Source organism: Equus przewalskii, chromosome 17 (genome assembly GCF_037783145.1).
Source record: "Equus przewalskii isolate Varuska chromosome 17, EquPr2, whole genome shotgun sequence".
Classification (NCBI taxonomy): domain Eukaryota; kingdom Metazoa; phylum Chordata; class Mammalia; order Perissodactyla; family Equidae; genus Equus; species Equus przewalskii.
In genome coordinates, this window is record NC_091847.1 from 19,985,023 (window position 1) to 19,991,022 (window position 6,000).

A 6,000-nucleotide genomic window follows, 5' to 3' on the forward strand; every position below is an offset into this window, starting at 1 on the left:
TGTAGTAGTTGGTTACTTTTGCTGGGAGAGAGGGACACTAGCAAAGTCACAGATTGATTTAAGGTCATTTGTTCACGTAGGTGCAAGTGCAAATGCCATCAGCTGTAATTCCCTATGGTTTTATCTGATGAGTCTGGAATCTCTCAGAGATTTTTATCATGGGAGTCTGGTGACCAATGACACATCCAACAGTCAGTAAGATTGAAGGCGGAGGCTAATCTAAGAATGGCTTTAGAATGAGTGTGTTTGGACCTAACAATTACAATAAGGAAAGAAAACAGAAAAATATCATTACAGGAATGACAAGATGTTTATAGAAAATCAAAGAAAAAGTATTATAAGCAAGCAAAAACCAAAAAGGAATTAGATAGGGGTCTTGGTCTTATTGGGTGAAACCTGTCCTCTATCTGAGGTCATCAGCTTGTTTTGAGGGTCTTGGGTCAGTTGCATACTTCCAAAGATTGGCTATTTCTAGAGGATCTCTGAGAATCCTCCACTTGAAAGGCTCTAATGCAGTAGCCTTGCAATTGGGTCAACTTTGGAATTCCTTGTTTGGTTGTAAAATATGAACCTAAGGATGGACTACCTGGAGTTTCACTGCTGCATTTGTTGTTAACAGTGCTTCATAAGGTCCTTTCCAATGAGATTCAAGAACAGTTTTTCTCTGATGTCTTTTCCAATGGACAGAATCTTCTAGTTCAAGATCATGAAGAATCTGTTTAAGAATGTCATTAGAAAGTGGCCTTAAACTACTCGTGATAGGATTGGGTATAATACATGCATCTCTTGCAATATTTTGCCATAACTTCATGCAGCAGGGCAGAGTCTAATATCAGAGGTGAAGTCCTAAAATGCACGGACCTTCCAGTTACCAATTCACGAGGTGATAAATGGTGTGTCCTCAAGCGAGTGAACTCTATGGCCATAAGGGCTACTGGGAGTACATTTGGTCAAAGGAGTTCAACAGTTTGTGAAAGGTTTTGCTAATTTTAATTTAAGGATGATATTGGTTCTTTCAACTTTTCCAGAAGATTGTGGGTGGTAAGGGCAGTGGTTTTTGAGTAAGGGGTAATGCCTTAGAGAGTTCTTTTATAATGATTCCCCTAAAATGTGTTCCTCAGTCATTTAGTATAAAAGTTCATCTTGGGGCCAGCCCCATGGCCAAGTGGTTAAGTTCATGCACTCCGCTTTGGGGGCCCAGGGTTTGCCAGTTCAGATCTTAGGTGCGGACTTATGCACCACTCATCAAACCATGCTGTGGCGGCCTCCCACGTAGAGGAACTAGAATGACCTACAACCGGGATACACAACTATGTACTGTGGCTTTGGGGAGACAGTAAGAGAAAGAAAAAAAAAGATGAAGATTGCCAACAGATGTTAACTCAGGGACAATCTTCCAACCAAAAAAAAAAAAAAAAAAGACTGGGTGTGATTGACATTTGTTTAAAACAAAAAGTTCATCTGCTTTGGGTTGGAAACACAAAATCAAACAGCTTTTTTAGCCACTGTAAGGGCTGTGGGTTTTTGGCAAGGAAGTGCTTCAATCTATTCTGAAAGTAGATGTACAATAACTAAAAAGTATTCACATCTCGTGGAGAGTAGAAGCTGAGAAAATCCATCTGAAGGCATTGAAAAGGCCCCTGAGGTCTTGGTTCCTGGCTGTTTCACCTTCGTAGTTTTTCCAGGGTTATGCTGTTGACAGATAACACATGACCTGAAAATAACTTCAGCTGTCTTTTTAAAGTTTTCCCACCAAAACTGATTTAAGACAGGACATTTGTCTACAGGAGGATGAGTAGTTTCATGGAGAAATTTAGCTAATATCCATTTGAAATCATCTGATGCTATCAAGTGGTTGTCCTGAGAGAACCAGAGATTATCTGAGTGAAGAGTGCAATCACGTTTTTCTCATTCTTTCTCTTTGAAATCAGGGGCTAAACATTGATATTTTATAGTGATTTCTTTGAATCATTTCAGAAATTTATCCTTTGAGGATGTGCATAGACTATAACGTTGGTTAAGGCTGCTTGTTTGACATAATGATCTGAGAGAACATTTTATTCAGCTTCAATATGATTCTTTTTGCTTGAGCCACAATCATGATGATGGCCATCTCTATAGGAAGAAGAGTGCATCTAAAAGTTCCTAATTTGTCCACTTTTGATGGAGGTTCCAACAGAGGAGATAAGCACCCTATGTTTCCAAAGCATCTCCAAATCATGTGCTACTCCATATCTGCTCTCTGTATATTTGGTTACTTTCTGGTCTTTGGCTAGTTGATAAGCTCTAGTAAGTGCGATAACTTCTGCCCTCTGGGCTGATTTTGGCTCAGGGAGAGTGCTGTATTTTAAAGTAGAACTTAAATTAGTGATGTCATATCCTGCTTGATAACCTCTCATTTCAGTTTTCCATCCATAAATGTTAGCACAGAATACTCAGTGGGAGTCTTTAACAGATCTGAGTGAGATCTAAAAAAGCTCTCTAGAAGCTTCCCCTTCTTCTGGTGGGGGCAAGTGAGTGGAAGAATTCAGGGTATGGCTTCAGTGAATAGCAATATGAGGGAGAGAATAATAATCTCATCAGAGGTTAATTGGCTGGCTGAAAGTGTTGTGTGTTCTTAGTCAGTAATAATGTTTGTACTACATGAAGAACCATGAGATTCCATTGCCCTAAGACAAGGGTGATAAGCCTTTGCAACAGGGTCAAGGTGTCACAGTGTGTCACAGTCTCAGAAAAATTAGCGCTCATTATTTGTAATATCCAGTTAAACCTAGAAATCCTCTCACCTCTCATTTTGTAGGAGATCTAGGATAAGTTAAGATACTTTTTAATATATCATGGGAGGGACCGGCCCCGTGGCCGAGTGGTTAAGTGTGTGCACTCTGCTTCAGTGGCCCAGGGTTTTGCTGGTTGGGATCCTGGGCACAGGCCTAGCATGGCTCATCAAACCATGCTGAGGTGGTGTCCCACATAGCACAACTAGAAGAACCTACAATTAGAATATACAACTGTCTACTGGAGGGCTTTGGGGAGATAGAAAGAAGAAAAAAATAAGATTGTCAACAGACGTTAGCTCAGATGCCGATCTTTAAAAAAAAAAAAAATATATATATATATATATATATATATATAAATAGACATAAAATGGGAGACTGATTTTCCCTTCTTAGGTAGGTCATGCCCTAAGTAGTGGACATGTTTTGGCAAAAGCTTTCTGTCTCTTTTTTGCTAAGGCTGTGAGCAAGAAAATGGAATCCTCTATACAGGCTTTCTCGTTTACTGAACAAAGATTAAAAAGGTCATCTACATATGGTATAAGAACTAAATCACAGGGCACTTTAGATCATTTAAGTCTGACTGAGGAACCGGGAAAAATAGGAGGAGGGCTTCAGTGAACCCCTGAGCATAGCTGTCCAGGTCTACGCTTGTCCTCCCCAGGTGAAGGCAAAAAGGTAATAACAGTCCTGTTCCACAAGCAAACCAAAAACGACAGAGATCCTCTACAGTGAAGCCAGTTATGCTCCCTATTACATCTCAGGGGCAGTATTACTGAGCAGGAAGGGAGTTTTTCAGTTAAGGCCTGGGACATAGAGAAATCAGTGAGTTATTTGAAATACCTACCACCTCTGTGATATGTTTATTCCTAGAAAGAAGCTGAGAAAAAGTGGCAGAGCTTAAAGTAGAAAGAGTAACCCTCGTATCTACCAGGAATTGATAAGGTTGACCATCCATATTTATAGTTAATTCACCTTCAGTGTATAAGGATAAGGCAAAGTATCAGGCACTTTTTCCTTCCTTTGAGCACTTTCACTGATGTGAATTTTCTGATTTTTTCTTCATCTTGGCTTCTATTTTGCAAGATGGAAAAATCTTTTTTTCCAGTGTCCCTTTGTTTACAATATCTATAAGTGTCCTTGTCAATAGGCAATCAGTTGGGAAGTGGGCCACTAGATGTTTGATCTTCAGGGCCATAAATTTCTTTGGGGTCCCATCTGGCCCTTTCAAAATATTCTACTAGGAGCTATAGTTCAGGTAAAGGGGCGATTTCTCATTCCAATTTCTGTTCTTTAATTAGATCTCTAATATCAGATTTAACTCTGATGACAAATGAGATAAAAGCTCTGCTGTTGGTTTGACACCTTTTTTAGCTCTTGAGTGTTGTTTGAAGGTGTTTTCTAGTGTATCTTGAAAACATCCTATAGTTTCATCTTTTATCTGTTTACATGATTAAATTACAGTCCAACCAAAGTTTACTGGAAATGTTCAGGTGTGGTTTTTAGGAAATTTTCAGATATATTTTAGCCTTTTTCTTTGGATCCCTAAGTTTATTGTGGAAGGCGAGATCCCGTACATCCCTTTCTGGGTCACTTCAGTCAGCTTTGCCATTCAAGATTTAGCCTCCGAAGTTCTGTCCAACATGTGTACAATTTAATATAAGTCAGGTAACTCTAGGTCCTATGTACCCAAAAGAATTCTAAGTTCTATGAATAGTTGCTGGCCTTCTCTGAGTTTAGGGAAATCCTTAATTATAGTTCTTAATTCAGCTTGGGTCAATGGGTTAAGTTTGACAGTTGCCTGCTTACCTGGCTTATAGGAAGATGCATCTTTAGAGGCAACTGGCATTTTGGAGTCTTAGGAGAGTCACTGGGAAAAATAGGGAGTCTGGGCAAGGGGAAGGAGAGAAGAGTAGACAGAGGTGTGGGTGAGAGAACAGAAGGACAAGGGGACAGAGAGAGAGCTGGACATAGGGAGGCAGCTGGAGGTCAAGGAAAGGGAGGATGTCCTAGGGAAATGAGTCTTGTTTATTGTTGCTTGAGTTAGTCAAATTGCTTATTAGCTTTGCCCTAAGAGGATTTTAGGAAGCAATTTTTGATTCAGAATTTCTTGGGTGGCCTCTGCCTACCGATCAAAAAATGCTGCCAATTGGCACTAAGTAATCTTGTTCTTTTTCTTTTCTGTGATGCCTCACAAATGAGCAGGTTTGTCCATCTTAAAGATTTCCCAGAGTGGCTACTGAAGGCCCAAATCATCCTTGGAGAAGTTATGCCTCTTAGAAAGATGGATGTAAGGATTAGGATTATAATGAGAGCATATTTAGGAAGCAGAGATTTTTCCTGGAAGAGGACAGGATTCAGACTTAGATAACCCCATGAGAGATGGCAACAGCTGGTAGAAGAGTGATGCTCATGCACTTCATATCTTGTGTACCTGCCCTGATGTTTGTCTTCCTCCAAATGCAGACCCAACAATCCATAGCCCCAGCAGGCAGAAAATCACAAACAGCATTCTCTCTATGAAAGCCAGGCTCTCAGAAGAAAAAAAAAGACAAAAAGAGAACCTCATCCAGTTTTATTGATGACCCAAAGCAAAATTTGTCCACCTGACACCAGTCTGATAAGAACCTCGCCAGCCTGTGAGGGCAGCTGCAACAACAGGCTTATAGAGCCTGTGCCTGTGTTTTACTCTGTGATTCTCTTTCTTATGAAAAGCAACATTTTTAGACAGCACGACACAAAATGAAAGCATAAAAGGTAGCAAAAGGGATGAAAAGGAATGTCCTGATTCCATCAAGGATGCCGAACGAATGGGAACCAATAACAAAGCCTGGGTACCAAAATGAGAGTAACAGCTGAGGAACAATGTTTAAAGCACAGTGCTATGTCCTCTGCTCTGTTTACATAAAGGGCTAAACATTGCACATTCTCTATTCAATTGATATTTGTAAAGTGTATAAATTTTAATCTGGATCATCAAATTTTTCTGCTTTACTGGATCATTCCCATCAGTACATAAATATGTGATAATATTTCCCATATTTAAAAAAGTCCTCCTTGATTGCACATTACAAACACACACACACACACACACACACACACACACACACAGTACCACTCCATTCTGTTTTTCCCTGCAGAAAAATTCATCAAAAGTTATAGTCTATATCCAGCAACCTCTTCCCCTCCTCAACTCCAATCCCGTTCCTCCTATTATCTTTTGAAA